The following is a 16,796-nucleotide window of genomic DNA, read 5'->3' as shown; positions in this document are numbered from 1 at the left end:
TCCGAATAGGTAGAATGGTACACCGTCGGGTACAATCTATTTTTAAGAATTGGAAGTGTGTTTTACCGTATGAGAGTCGCGTGCTCACTCTAGGGCCTGCACCTGGGACTCCAGCAAAGTAACTAAAGTCTCTACGGAGGCTACCCGGTCAGTGACGGTGTGTAGCTCCGTTCTCACCTCCTGTATGTACATGCTGTGTGCTTTCTCTATGCGCAGGATCAGGGCCTCTATGTCCGCTCTCGTGGGGAGGGCCTGAAACATGATGCAGAGGTCGGCGTCCAGCCGAGTCTGACTCTGGGTAGGGTCAGCCATGTCCGACTGAAAAGCTGCTGGTGTCCCTGTGAGGGGGTCCGGTTTTGATGAGGGTACTGGCGTGTCCATCTATAGTGTGGTGGTAGACGGCTCCATGCAGGTCTCACATGGCACCTGGTGATGGCCTTTGTGGATCTCTAAAGTGTGTGGGATGCTGGGTTGAGAGGTCTGGTGGTCCCTCTAGTCGCCGATCGTTTCCTGTATTGGTTAGGGGTGCTCATTTCGTGCCCACATGAGAAAAAATCTGTCTGGTGGCCACTGTAAGTCGGGTCAGGCTGGGAGCTCTTCCAGTGCACGTCTCTACTCGGCCATTGCTAAGCCACGCCCCCTTCGCACCAATTTTTTGCCTGTTCCCATGTTCTGCTGCAAACCGAACTGGGGGGGGGGGGGGGGGGGTCTTCGGCTAATCCCCAGTTGTTGCACAAAAACAATGTATCAAAAATAAATAAATAAATAGTGTATGTGTGCTAAAGGGAATTAGTGCATATAAAATAAAATTTGTTGGAAAATCAACTTTATTTAGACCTGAATATAAAAGAATGTATACTAAAACACTATGCATTCTGCAGCTTCACTTTTTTTTAACTAACTGGGGACTAATACTAGATAATTTTGCATAAAAATGGGTATAAACAATATATATATATATATATATATATATATATATATATATATATATATATATATATATATATATATATATATATGTGTGTGTGTGTATGTGTGTTATCATAAGAGATGCATTCTTTTTTTGATGAACAGATATTGCTGTTTTATAAGATTTATTGTTTTTGTTTGCACCTTTTTTTTTCTGAAGCATAATACATTGATGAACATCCGACAGTATATTGAATATAGTTCAGGGTAACATGGAAGAAGGTAATGTGGGGTTAATCTTCTATTTTATGGAGCATGTAGCAAAACTCCAGTAACCCCTGATGATGATAATATATTGATCCACATCCAACAATAAAGAAATCCCAGCTTCTAAAAACAATACTAAAATGTTTTATTCAATAAATGTATGCTATAAAAATTGCCAAAATAGCCATAGTGACACACAGTGTTAAGTGTCTATTTACTTTTCTTTATTTTTACACTGTCTACACATAAAATGAATATACATCAGTGTTAATAGCTTGGAAACAAAATAAACCCTACAACCCTACAGTTATATCATTGCAAAAACGGCAAGGGGGTACCACAGAAACAAGAACACCACAGGATATCCAAATACAAATCTACACAAATGTATAATAGAATGGTGTAAAGCACTGGAGAAATACACCCAGCAGGGGCAAACGAAACCATTCATTACACCATATATTTATAACAAATTAGGAAAATAGGCTCATCTAATAAAAGTCAAGAAGGGGCTTACTATTATCAGCTGATCTTTTAAATGTACGTTCTCAGCAAAGCCAATGTAATAGAGTGATTCAGTGGGTTCTATATGGATTTATAGATTATTTTTACTGTAGCTAATGGCTAGCTAACGGTAGGGTCTTTACCCTCAAATTAAAGTGATTAGGATCTTTGAATTTATCATAGTGTTTGGAGGCATGATAATATTTCTGGAGTTGGTCATTAAATATTCTAATAAAGCCATCATGTCATCAAAATAAACAAATAAACAAGGTTAGTCCACACTTATAGTCCTTTAGGGCCGGTTCACACAGGGGGCGATGCGAGGCGACACGACTTGCCTCGTCGCGACCTGCCGCGACCTCAGCGGCGACTTGCAAATGACAGGAACCTTTTTTCTGAGTCGGAGCGACTCGAGTTGCTCCTCTTAGAACGGTTCCATTGTACAGAACGGGGGCGACTTGTCAGGTCGCGGCACGGCAAGTCGTGTCGCCTCGTGTCGCCCCCTGTGTGAACCGGCCCTTATAGTTCATGTTTATAGATAATAGGGAGTGCTGCAAGAATAAGTTTTTCTTATGTCCCTGTGCCTACCTACAATGAATGACAGGCCATTGGGAGGGAAAACAAATAAGCAGAGGGTACCTTCTGTATTAAAGACAGGTGAAAATAATCAATACAACCAGATATATAGAGTAGACAGATGGAATTCCTTAACACATTTCAAACATGCAAAAAGCTTGACCTTTTATGCCCTGTACACACAATCGGACTTTCCGACGGAAAATGTGCGATCGGACTGTGTTGTTGGAAATTCCAATGATGTGTGGGCTCCATCTGACTTTTTCCATCGGAATTTCCGACACACAAAATTTGAGATCTGGATCTAAAATTTTCCGACAACAAAATCCAATTGTTTAAATTCTGATCATGTGTATACAATTCCGACGCATGCTCAGAATAAATTACGAGACGAAAGCTATTGGCTACTGGCCTCTTTATAGTCCCATCGTACGTGGTTTACGTCACATCGTTCTGAACGATCAGATTTTCTGACAACTTTGTGCGACTGTGTGTATGCAAGACAAGTTTGGGCCAAAAATGCGTCTGAAAAAATTGGAAGGATTTTGTCATAGGAATGTCCGACTGTGTGTACAGGGCATTAGAGCTATAGAAAGAGATACACGGACAAGGTTAATATGGTGTTTACATGATGGTGTCTGTAGAAAATACAGTATATCACCAAAAGTATTGGGACACCTGCCTTTATACGCACATGAATTTTAATGGCATCCCAGTCTTAGTCTGCAGGATTAAATAATGAGTTGGCCTGCCCTTTTCAGCTATAACAGCTTCAACTCTTCTGGGAAGGCTGTCCACTAGTGATGGACGAACTTCCGACGGGACGTTTCGCGAACGCGAAACGCGAACGGACACAAACGTTCGCGAAAACGACCGTTCGCCGCGGGCTCCATTGACTTCAATGGGAGGCGAATTTCGCAAACCTTTAGGTCGAATTTGCGGCCACGGGGTAATTATTAGGGGGTAGCACGTAGTCCCACCACCTGGACAATAGCATAATACATGTATGAGGTGAATTTGGGATCGATAACTACAAGCATTTTTTTTTTATTTGGGAAATTGTTCTGACAATTCAGGACTATGGAGCTAATGAAGGCAATGGAGGAGAGGGAAGGTCAGGGACCAGGGTAGGCAAACAAGAGGGTGCAGGAGATACAGAGCACTGACAGCAGCACCGTAATACAGAGCACTGACATCAGCACCGTGACATACAGCGCTGACAGCAGCTCCGTGACATACAGCGCTGACAGCAGCTCCGTGACATACAGCGCTGACAGCAGCTCCGTGACATACAGCGCTGACAGCAGCTCCGTGACATACAGCGCTGACAGCAGCTCCGTGACATACAGCGCTGACAGCAGCACCGTGACATACAGCGCTGACAGCAGCTCCGTGACATACAGCGCTGACAGCAGCTCCGTGACATACAGCGCTGACAGCAGCTCCGTGACATACAGCACTGACAGCAGCTCCGTGACATACAGCGCTGACAGCAGCTCCGTGACATACAGCGCTGACAGCAGCACCGTGACATACAGCGCTGACAGCAGCTCCGTGACATACAGCGCTGACAGCAGCTCCGTGACATACAGCGCTGACAGCAGCTCCGTGACATACAGCGCTGACAGCAGCTCCGTGACATACAGCGCTGACAGCAGCTCCGTGACATACAGCGCTGACAGCAGCTCCGTGACATACAGCGCTGACAGCAGCTCCGTGACATACAGCGCTGACAGCAGCTCCGTGACATACAGCGCTGACAGCAGCTCCGTGACATACAGCGCTGACAGCAGCACCGTAAGCAGCCCCAGGAGGAAGTCAGCACAGCACAGGGATGGTGTGATCCCCTCATAATAAGAACCCCCAGGAGGAAGTCAGCACAGCACAGGGATGGTGGGAGCCCCTCATAATAAGAACACCCAGGAGGAAGTCAGCACAGCACAGGGATGGTGGGAACCCCTCATAATAAGCAGCCCCAGTAGAAATATGACACCGCTCAACCTCTTCAAAGAGGAGGGTAGGGGCATATAGTACGGTGTGCTTTTTTGGGTCAGGGAAGTGAGCCAAATGAATTAAGAAGGTCTGTGTGCTTGATTCCAAAAATTGTTTATAGACATATACATGGTCTACTGATCACATGTGTTGAATTCCTCCGAGATCCATGCCTCATTCATTTTTAGAAATGTGAGGTAGTTAACACTGTGGTGAGCTAGGCGAGTACGCTTATCGGTCACAATCCCCCCTGCTGCGCTGAACGTCCTTTCGGACAGGACACTGGATGAGGGGCAAGCCAACAGTTCGATTGCAAATTGGGCAAGCTCTGGCCAGAGGTCAAGCCTGCCCACCCAGTAGTCTAGGGGTTCATCACTCCTCAGAGCGTCCACATCGGCCGTTAACCCAATGTAGTCGGACACCTGACGGTCTAGGCGTTCCCTGATGCTGGATCCGGATGACACCTGTCGATGGGTCGGCTGAAAGAATGACCTCATATCCGAAGTCACCAACACATCTTCAAACCGGCCTCTTCTTGCAGGCGCTGTTGGATTGGTACCCGCAAATCCTTCTCTGGGAGTGGGAATTGCTCCTCTGCCAGCGCACGCAAAAGCAGAATGCAGCATTTCTCGAAGCAAGGCCTGGAAGTGCTGCATTCTGACAGCCCTCTGCGACGGCGGTAACATTTCCGCCATTTTGTGTTTGTACCGGGGGTCTAAGTACGTTGCCACCCAGTACTGGTCCTTGACCCTCATGCTTTTTATACGGGGGTCCCTATTAAAACACTGGAGCATGAAGGCCCCCATTTGCACTAAAGTGGAAGCGGTGTGGTGGCCTGGCTCCTGCTCATCATCCAGGATAATGTCGTCCTCTTCATTCTCCTCTCCCCATCCTCGCACAACAGGGATCCCAGAAAGGTTTAAAGCATGCTCTTCTTGCTCCTGCTCATCCGCCCCGGCACCATCCTCCTCTGACTCCTCATCAGACTCCTGTTGTTGACTTGTCTCAGATAGAGTAGCCCCCCCTGGGAATTCATCCAGCATTGCGACTTCCTCATCTTCCCGCTCCTGCTCCTCCACAGCCTGATCAATGACACGACGCAATGCACGCTCCAGAAAGAAGGCATAAGGTACCATGTCACTGATGGCGCCATGGCTGCGACTGACCAGTTTGGTGATCTCCTCAAATGGCCGCAGAAGTCTGCATGTGTCGCGCATGAGCAGCCACTGGCGCGGTGAAAAAAAACCCAGCTCCCCAGAACCGTTTCTTTCGCAGAGTTCATACAGGTAGACGTTAACTGCACGTTTCTGCTGGAGCAGCCTATCAAGCATATAGAAGGTTGAGTTCCATCGCGTCGGGCAATCGCAAATAAGACGTCTGACCGGCAGATGGTGTCGCCGCTGAATGTCAGCAAGGCGAGCCATGGCCGTGTAAGATCTTCTGAAATGGGCCGAGATTTTCCTTGCCTGCCGCAAGATGTCCTGGACCCCAGGGTATTTGACAAGGAATCGCTGCACGACCAAGTTTAAGACGTGTGCCATGCACGGCACGTGCGTGATTTTGCCCTGTTTCAATGCGCTAAGCAGATTGGCACCGTTGTCACACACCACTTTACCAACTGTCAAATTGAGCGGTGTTAGCCACTCATCTGCCTGTGAACGCAAAGCTGAAAGGAGTGCCGGGCCAGTGTGGCTCTTTGCTTCCAGGCACAACAGACGCAGCACGGCATGGCAACGTCTCACCTGGCATGTGGAATAGGTTCTGGGGAGCTTGGGCGGTGCAGTGGAAGAGACGCTAGCAGCGGAAAAGGAGGAGGCAGCTGAGGAGGAGAGGGAGGAGGATGGAGTAGGAGGAGGAGAAGAAGAGTCAGGCCTGCATGCAATCCGTGGCGGTAAAACCAAATCTACACGGGTGCCACGGGTTACATGCTTGACGGCCGTCAGAAGGTTCACCCAGTGGGCAGTAAAACTGATATACCTTCCCTGCCCGTGTTTGCTAGACCACGTGTCTGTGGTCAGATGTATCTTGGCACCGACACTGTGTGCCAGAGATACATTCACTTGCCGCTGAACATGGCCATATAGCTCTGGGATGCCCTTCTCTGAGAAATACTTCCTTCCTGGGACCTTCCATTGTGGTGTTCCAATGGCCACAAATTTGCGAAAGGCCTCCGAGTCCACCAGTTTATATGGCAGTAGTTGGCGGGCTATGAGTTCTGACAAGCCAGCCGCCAACCGTTGGGCAAGAGGGTTATCCGGCGTCATCATTTTTTTACGCTCAAACATTAGGCCCACGGAAGCCTGCCTTTTTGCAGAAAAATGTGAGCTTGGCGTGATGGAAGGTGGAGTGGAGGACAATTGTGAGGAGAGAGGAGAAGGAGAAGTAGAAGACGAGGCTGGACGGTGAGAGCCTGCAGTGTGGCTTTGTGTGTTCCGTTGCTCCCACTGGGCTCGGTGATGGCTGCTCATGTGCCTTCTTAAGGCGGTCGTCCCTAGGTGAGTATTGGGCTTACCGCGACTAACGCGTTGACTGCAAAGATTGCAGATGGCAACGCTATTGTCAGCAGCGGACACGTTAAAAAAAGCCCACACTGCGGAGCCATGTGCCGGTGTCCTGGGAGCGCCAGATGTGACCGTACATGGTCGATGACTCGCTCCTGATACATTTGCAGTCTGCTTTGTCCCTGCTGTGCAATGTAAGTCATTGCTGCTTCTCCTCCCTATCTGCTGGTCCATATCTCCCTCTGAACTCCCCTCCTCTTCCTCTCTTGTGGGCACCCACGTGACATCACTAGACACGTCATCATCAACGTCACCTTCCCCACCGCTATAAGTAGAGTAGGCAGCAACACCGGGGACCAACCTCCTCCTTGGGCTGATCTGGGTACTGGCGTCAGACTGCTGAGTAGCGCTTGTTGCTACCTCCTCTTCCTGATCCAATACCAAGAGTGGCTGCGCATCAGAAATGTCCTCTTGATATGGATCGGAAAATAATTCCAGTGACTCAAGCGGAAGGTATGTGGTGGTGGTGGTGGTGGTCGTGTTGTTGGTGGTAGTGTCTTTGGGGGTGCACATAGCAGAGAGTGAAGAAGAGGGTGCAGATCGAGAGGATGAGGAGGGTGCAGAAGAGTAAGGCTGAGCGAGCCACTCAACCAAGTCTGGTGCATCCTTTAAAGTAATTGAACGCACCTTCTGCAACTTCCCACTTTGGCTCAAGCCTGTTGCTCCTGCCCTACCCCTACCACCCCTGCGGAAGGGCCTGCCTCTTCCTCTGCATGTCATTTTTTAAATGACCCTGTGACAAAACTCTTAGTCCCTATACCGCTGAAGGACTGCTGCAGTATAGGTGAGCGGTCAGCAGTGGTGCACGTCAACCCTATCTATTGTGGACCGATAGCGGTCCTTACAGAACAGCAGACTGTACCGCACTCAAGCCTATGTACCGTAGCACCCTATACCAAGTTACCAGTCCTTATAAGAACTTTTGTGGACCAAGCAGGTTGTGTATTAGTGTTTAGCAGACTGTACGTCAGTCCCTATACCGCTGAAGGACTGCTGCAGTATAGGGCAGCGGTCAGCAGTGGTGCACGTCAACCCTATCTATTGTGGACCGATAGCGGTCCTTACAGAACAGCAGACTGTACCGCACTCAAGCCTATGTACCGTAGCACCCTATACCAAGTTACCAGTCCTTATAAGAACTTTTGTGGAACAAGCAGGTTGTGTGTTAGTGATTAGCAGACTGTACGTCAGTCCCTATACCGCTGAAGGACTGCTGCAGTATAGGTGAGCGGTCAGCAGTGGTGCACGTCAACCCTATCTATTGTGGACCGATAGCGGTCCTTACAGAACAGCAGACTGTACCGCACTCAAGCCTATGTACCGTAGCACCCTATACCAAGTTACCAGTCCTTATAAGAACTTTTGTGGACCAAGCAGGTTGTGTATTAGTGTTTAGCAGACTGTACGTCAGTCCCTATACCGCTGAAGGACTGCTGCAGTATAGGGCAGCGGTCAGCAGTGGTGCACGTCAACCCTATCTATTGTGGACCGATAGCGGTCCTTACAGAACAGCAGACTGTACCGCACTCAAGCCTATGTACCGTAGCACCCTATACCAAGTTACCAGTCCTTATAAGAACTTTTGTGGACCAAGCAGGTTGTGTATTAGTGTTTAGCAGACTGTACGTCAGTCCCTATACCGCTGAAGGACTGCTGCAGTATAGGGCAGCGGTCAGCAGTGGTGCACGTCAACCCTATCTATTGTGGACCGATAGCGGTCCTTACAGAACAGCAGACTGTACCGCACTCAAGCCTATGTACCGTAGCACCCTATACCAAGTTACCAGTCCTTATAAGAACTTTTGTGGAACAAGCAGGTTGTGTGTTAGTGATTAGCAGACTGTACGTCAGTCCCTATACCGCTGAAGGACTGCTGCAGTATAGGTGAGCGGTCAGCAGTGGTGCACGTCAACCCTATCTATTGTGGACCGATAGCGGTCCTTACAGAACAGCAGACTGTACCGCACTCAAGCCTATGTACCGTAGCACCCTATACCAAGTTACCAGTCCTTATAAGAACTTTTGTGGACCAAGCAGGTTGTGTATTAGTGTTTAGCAGACTGTACGTCAGTCCCTATACCGCTGAAGGACTGCTGCAGTATAGGGCAGCGGTCAGCAGTGGTGCACGTCAACCCTATCTATTGTGGACCGATAGCGGTCCTTACAGAACAGCAGACTGTACCGCACTCAAGCCTATGTACCGTAGCACCCTATACCAAGTTACCAGTCCTTATAAGAACTTTTGTGGACCAAGCAGGTTGTGTGTTAGTGTTTAGCAGACTGTACGTCAGTCCCTATACCGCTGAAGGACTGCTGCAGTATAGGGCAGCGGTCAGCAGTGGTGCACGTCAACCCTATCTATTGTGGACCGATAGCGGTCCTTACAGAACAGCAGACTGTACCGCACTCAAGCCTATGTACCGTAGCACCCTATAGCAAGTTACCAGTCCTTATAAGAACTTTTGTGGAACAAGCAGGTTGTGTGTTAGTGATTAGCAGACTGTACGTCAGTCCCTATACCGCTGAAGGACTGCTGCAGTATAGGTGAGCGGTCAGCAGTGGTGCACGTCAACCCTATCTATTGTGGACCGATAGCGGTCCTTACAGAACAGCAGACTGTACCGCACTCAAGCCTATGTACCGTAGCACCCTATACCAAGTTACCAGTCCTTATAAGAACTTTTGTGGACCAAGCAGGTTGTGTATTAGTGTTTAGCAGACTGTACGTCAGTCCCTATACCGCTGAAGGACTGCTGCAGTATAGGGCAGCGGTCAGCAGTGGTGCACGTCAACCCTATCTATTGTGGACCGATAGCGGTCCTTACAGAACAGCAGACTGTACCGCACTCAAGCCTATGTACCGTAGCACCCTATACCAAGTTACCAGTCCTTATAAGAACTTTTGTGGACCAAGCAGGTTGTGTATTAGTGTTTAGCAGACTGTACGTCAGTCCCTATACCGCTGAAGGACTGCTGCAGTATAGGGCAGCGGTCAGCAGTGGTGCACGTCAACCCTATCTATTGTGGACCGATAGCGGTCCTTACAGAACAGCAGACTGTACCGCACTCAAGCCTATGTACCGTAGCACCCTATACCAAGTTACCAGTCCTTATAAGAACTTTTGTGGAACAAGCAGGTTGTGTGTTAGTGATTAGCAGACTGTACGTCAGTCCCTATACCGCTGAAGGACTGCTGCAGTATAGGGCAGCGGTCAGCAGTGGTGCACGTCAACCCTATCTATTGTGGACCGATAGCGGTCCTTACAGAACAGCAGACTGTACCGCACTCAAGCCTATGTACCGTAGCACCCTATACCAAGTTACCAGTCCTTATAAGAACTTTTGTGGAACAAGTGAGTTGTGAATGTTTAGCAGACTGCAGCAGAAGGGCAGCAGTCAAGTATAATATCCTTTCTATATTTGGAAGAAAGAATATTATACATGTACAAGCCTATTACTGTACCACTGATACCAGTCCTGAAAAGAACCTTTGTGGAACTAATAATAACAGCAAGTCTTTAAAATTACCCTCACTGCCTGACAACACTGCTTCCTTCCTGTCCCTATACAAATTGGCAAAAAAAGAGAACGATTAGTGGTTACTGGAACAGCTCTTTTGTGGACCTTGATAGTAACAGCTAATGATGATGATGATGATGATGATGATGAAAGACTAATCTGGCTGTCCCTGTAGCATACACCGTCCTTTCCCTTTCTCTAAACTAACAAAAGACACTCAGGCTGCTGCAAGAATCAGCAGCACAGCAAACCTATCAACACCTAACACCTATACCAGTCCTGAAAAGAACTTTTGTGTACCAAATAGCTAGTGGTTTATCTCTCCCTACTCCACACAGGAACCTGTCCCTATCTTAACAGAAGAAAGAATGTAAAATGGCCACCGGATCGGGTGTATTTATAGGTTAGGGGGAATGTACAAGTGTCCATGTGCTGTCATGTCTCAATTGGCTGTCCTGTATCACATGATAAACGTGTCACCAAAGGTTAAAGTTCTTGTATACATTAAACACGTAAGTCCGCCGCGGCGAACGACGGAAAAAGGCGTTCGAACGTGCGGACCGCGAATGTCGGAAATTCGCCGCGAAACGACCGCCGGGCGAACCGTTCGGCCATCACTACTGTCCACAAGGTTTAGGAGTGTGTCTATGGGAACCTTTGTGAGGTCAGGCACTGATGTTGGAGAGAAGCCCTGGCTCGCAGTCTCTACTCTAATTCATCCCAAAGGTGTTCTATCGGGTTGAGGTCAGGATTCTGTGCAGGCCAGTCAAGTTCCCTCACCCCAAACTCACCCATCGTTGTCTTTATGGACCTTGCTCTGTGCACTGGTCCAAATCATTTGGTGGAGTGGGGGGATTATGGTGTGGGGTTGGGCTTGGCCTCTTAGTTCCAGTTAAGGGAACCCTTAAGGCATCAGCATACCAATACATTTTGGACAATTTCATGTTCCCAACTTCGGGAACAGTTTGGGGTTTGCCCTTCCTGTTCCAACATTACTGCATGCCAGTGCACAAAACAAGGTCAATAAAGGCATAAATGAGCAAGTCTGGGGTGGAGGAACTTGACTGGCCTGCACAGAGTCCTGTATAGTGTACATTCAAGTTTATATGCAAGACTTCAGGATGTATGATAAATGAGGAGGGAGACCATGGTGAAATACTAAATGTTTCCATTGTATACTGGACTGTTTGTAATTACTGCAATTACTGTATATGGACTAAATGTTGATCTTTGGACTGTATGTATTCAATGTATGTATGTATTCAATTCTGGATAAAAAAAAAAAAAGTTTATATGCAATGCCAGAGACTAGGGATGAGCTTGACATTTTGGTCCGTTCGCGCCAAATTCGTGTGGCGCTCACGGCCCACAATGCACTGCGATAGCGCAGTGCATTGCTGGCTCATGATTGGCCAAGCATGTACTGTGACCCCACATGCTTGGCCAATCGCAGCGCCAGCAGCGAGGAGAGCCATGATTGGCCACAGGCAGGATGCCTGTGGCCAATCATAGCTCAGGCTGTGTAGTGCACGCCCCACACTACATAAGGCCGCCAGCGCGGCGGCCTTGTGTAGTGTGTTGGCATCTGAAGCAGTGGGTGTTCTGTGTACCTTCAACACAGTACACACCGATCGTTTTCGGGCCGATTTTCGATCTTGCTGTTGTGTAGTGGTTGTTGTCTGCGTGCCCCGACCGCAGTATACACCGCTATATTCACCTCACCTATATAGCTAGTGATCTATCTTTTATAATAGAGCTTGCAGTCAGTAGTGTTAGGAGCTAGTGCGTGCTGTCTGCGTGCTCTGTACCCAGTACATACCGCTATATCCACCTACATAGCTGTTCTCTATTTGAGCCCACTTGCCATCTGCAGGAGTTATTGGAAGTTGTGTGTGCCTCCAGCACAGCACAGTATACATCTGTATATACCCCTTTATCTCTGGTGTTCTATAATAAAGGCATCTGCAGGAGTTAGTGGGTGTTGTGTGCCTCTAGCACAATATACACTACCCAACTGCTTTTTTACCTAACTCCCTTCAGGCCATTACCATGTCTGGAAGGCCAGCAAGGAGAGGCAGACAGGCGCGAGCCGATAAAAGAGGGCAAGCAGGCTCTGTGTCTAGAGACAACAGTGCTGGTCGTGGACGCGGTGCATTGTCATCAGCACGTGGCCATGGGACACGCTTGTCCTTCTTTTCGGCAGCTGGACATGTTGAGCCGCAACATGCCAACGACTTGGTAGAGTGGATGACCAAGCCCTCTTCATCCTCCTCATCCTCTCTCACCCAGTCTCAGGGTACTAGCAAAGCAGCTGCCAACACATCGTCTTCCCTCCTCTCAATGTCATCATCAGTGACTCCTTCCCTAGACCCACCACGTCCTCCTGAGGAGTCTCCTGAACTCTTTGAGCACAGTGTTGGGTACATGCTCCAGGAGGATGCCCAGTGTTTTGTGGGCTCTGATGATGACGGTTAGCTAGAGGAAGGCAGTAGCGTGAGCGCAGAGAGAGGGGATGCTCAAGAAGGACAGCAATCTGGCAGTCATGTTCCACAAGCTGCAGCATACTGCCAAGTTTGCTACAGCGATGAAGAGGGAGGGGATGATGAGGGCACTGACTCCACGTGGGTGCCTGGAAGGAGAGAGGAGGAGGAGGAGGAGGAGGCACATGTCCAACGAGGCAGGATCCCCTCCGGGGGCCAGCTTAGGGGCAGCACACCGACTGAATCACACCGCAGAGCTCCGCCTGTGCAGGGCGCTGCCTCTGCGCGTTATTCTAAAAGTTCTTTGGTGTGGGCCTTTTTTGAGACGAGTGCATCAGATCGCACCGCTGCTATTTGCAACATATGTCTCAAGCGTATCTCGCGTGGCCAAGACATCAGCCGCTTGGGCACCACATGCTTGACCAGACATATGTTGACCTGCCATGCAGCTCGTTGGCAAGCGTACCTCAAAGACCCACACCAAACAACAAAGCGGACCTCTCCTTGCTCCTCATCAGCTGGCATCTCCAACCCCACTAGACCTTCAGTCCTCTCTGAAACTTGCTCTGAGAGGAATGAAGGTGTAGAATTAGGTGTGTCACAGCCAAGTGCTTCCGGGAACTCTGCTAGCGGTACACCCACGTCCGATTATAGCAGGCTAATGTCCCTGCCCCAGCTGCTGGACCGGCGAAAGAAGTTCACTCCCAGCCATCCACATGCCCAGCGGTTGAATGCTAGCTTGGCTAAATTGCTAGCACTTCAACTGCTGCCTTTTCAGTTGGTAGACTCGGCCCCCTTCTGTGAGTTTGTACAATGTGCGGTTCCTCAGTGGCAGGTCCCCAAACGCCACTTTTTCTCACGGAAGGCGATTCCGGCTCTCTACCGGCATGTGGAAGGCAATGCCCTTGCCTCGCTGGACAGGGCGGTCAGCGGTAAGGTGCATATTACCGCTGACTCATGGTCCAGCAGGCATGGACAGGGACGTTACCTGTCTTTCACGGCCCATTGGGTCACTCTTCTGGCAGCTGGGAAGGATGCAGGACAAGGTGCAGTAGTGTTGGAGGTTGTTCCACGCCTCCAAAATGCTACTAATGGCCTCTTCCAGTGCTCTGTCCTCAGAACCAGCGGTGCTCCGTAGGCGTTCCAGGGGCTATGCAAGTACGCAGGCAAAACGATGCCATGCCGTGCTTGCGCTGGTTTGTTTGGGGGACAGGAGCCACACTGGGGCGGATGTTTTGTCAGCTCTGCAGGGGCAGGCCGAGAGGTGGTTGACGCCACACCAGCTTAAGCCAGGAATGGTGGTTTGTGACAATGGCACCAACCTCCTCTCCGCCCTCCGACAGGGACAACTGACCCATGTGCCCTGTGTAGCTCACGTCCTTAACCTGGTGGTGCAGCGGTTCTTGGGCAGGTACCCCGGCTTACAGGATGTCCTGAAGCAGGCCAGGAAAGTCTGTGTGCATTTCTGCCGATCATTTAATGCCTGTGCTCGGCTGGCTGAGCTCCAAAAGGAGTTGAACCTGCCCAAGAACTGCCTTATATGTGACATGCCCACCAGATGGAACTCAACGTTGGCCATGCTGCAGCGGCTGCACACGCAGCAGAGGGCCATCAATGAGTACCTGTGCGACTACGGCACCAGGACAGGGTCAGGGGAGCTCGGTTTTTTCTCACCACGCCAGTGGGGCATGATCAGGGATGCATGCACTGTCCTGTCACCGTTTGAGGAGGCCACAAGGATGGTGAGCAGTGACAGTCCATGCATCAGTGACACTGTACCTCTTGTCCACCTCTTGGAGCATACGCTGCATGGAATAATGGACAGGGCACTTGAGGCAGAACAGAGGCAGGAAGAGGAGGACTTCCTTGCCTCTCAAGGCCCCCTTTATCCAGACAGTGTTCCTGCTGTGCCACCCATCACACAGGAAGAGGATGAGGAGGAGGAAGAGGAGGAGGAGGATGATTGTGTCAGCATGGAGGTGGAGGCTGGCACTCAGTATCAGCAGCAGCAGCAGCAATCTTGTAGGGATGATTTACAGTCCCAAGAAACACGTGGACTTGCACGTGGCTGGGAGGAGGTAGCTGCGGATCATGTTGTCCTTAGTGACCCAGAGGACTCCGGACCGAATGCCTCAGCTAACCTACGCTGCATGGCCTCCCTGATCCTGCAAAGCCTGCGGAAGGATCCTCGTATTCTTCGGATCAAGGAGAGGGACCATTACTGGCTGGCCACTCTCCTTGATCCACGGTACAAGGGTAAGGTTGCCGACCTTATCTTGCCATCGCAGAGGGAGCAGAGGATGAGACATCTCCGGGAGGCCTTGCAGAATGGTCTGTGCAATGCGTTCCCAGAGACTGGGAGGTTACAAACTCCTGGTCCTGGACAACGTGTTGCTGAGGCATCGGTCAGAAGGAGCGGTGGAGAAGGTGGCCGTCTGACTGATGCTTTCAGACAATTTTTTAGTCCGCAGCCCCAAGGTATGATCGGTTCCAGCACCCATCGCCAGCGTCTGATTTACATGGTGCAGGAATACCTAGGGGCAAGGTCAGACTTGGACACCTTTCCCACCGAAAATCCTCTGGCTTACTGGGTCTTGAGGATGGATCACTGGCCAGAGCTTGCACAGTATGCAATTGAGCTACTGGCCTGTCCTGCATCCAGCGTTCTTTCGGAACGCACCTTCAGTGCTGCTGGTGGCTTTGTTACCGATCACAGGGTGCGCCTGTCCACCGAATCAGTTGATCGACTGACCTTCATCAAGATGAGTCAGTCTTGGATCACCCACAGCTACCAAGCACCTGAAGCTGATGTAACAGAATAATTTTTTTTGAAATATCACATCCCTTCAAGACTGCCTATGCTGATGCTGAGTGACTGTCCTGTTATGTTGATTGTCTATCCTCTTCCTCCTCCGCTGATATGTTGGAAGAACATTTCTGGTTCTGGTTGATGCAATGCTTTGCAGCAGGGCTAATTCCTGCAATCAAACAAGAGTATATGGGAGAGGTTGCAGTGTGGTGGCACCAGTGCCTAAGGCCCAATTTTTCTGTCCCTGTTTAACAGGGGCGTTTAATTAAAATTTTTGATGCAATGCTTTGCAGCAGGGCTAATTCCTGCAATAAAACTAGAGTATATGGAAGAGGTTGCAGTGTGGTGGCACCAGCACCAGTGCCTAAGGCCCAATTGTTATGCCCCTGTTTAACAGGGGCGTTTAAGTACCATTTTTGATGCAATGCTTTGCAGCAGGGCTAATTCCTGCAATAAAACTAGAGTATATGGCAGAGGTTGCAGTGTGGTGCCACCAGCACCAGTGCCTAAGGCCCAATTTTTCTGCCCCTGTTTAACAGGGGCGTTTAAGTACAATTTTTGATGCAATGCTTTGCAGCAGGGCTAATTCCTGCAATAAAACTAGAGTATATGGGAGAGGTTGCAGTGTGGTGGCACCAGCAGCAGTGCCTAAGGCCACATTTTTCTGCCCCTGTTTAACAGGGACATGTAATTACAATTCTTGATATAATATTTCACAGGAGGGCCCCTTCCTGTGCCAGAGTAACGGTGAGGACTTATAGTGTTGTGGCACCAGCACCACAACCACCAAAGGTCAATTTTTCTACCACTGTTCAACAATGGCATGTAATTACAATTCTTGATATAATCGTTCACAGCAGGGCACTCCAGCGCCCACCAAGAGTCACTTTCAGGGCTTACAATGTTGTGGCAAAACCAACACCTTGTTCCGCCATTTCTGCAGAGCATATAGGGCAGGCCCCTACTTTCAAACATCCAATTTACAAACATCTCCTACTTGCAAACGGAAGGAGACAACAGCAAGTGAGATGAAAAAAGATGGACAACAAAACAAATTATACAGGGGTGATAACCCTTCCCTATGTTTTCCAAAAAGCTTAAAAATAGTTTTTTTGACTGGAGCTACACTTTAAAAATGTACCAGTTGAAAATTACAAACAGATTCAACTTAACACAACA

Source organism: Lithobates pipiens, unplaced genomic scaffold (assembly GCF_037356315.1).
Source record: "Lithobates pipiens isolate NorthernLeopardFrog02 unplaced genomic scaffold, aLitPip1_a1.2 Scaffold_8, whole genome shotgun sequence".
NCBI lineage: Eukaryota > Metazoa > Chordata > Amphibia > Anura > Ranidae > Lithobates > Lithobates pipiens.
Note: the sequence above shows the minus strand (reverse complement) of the source record.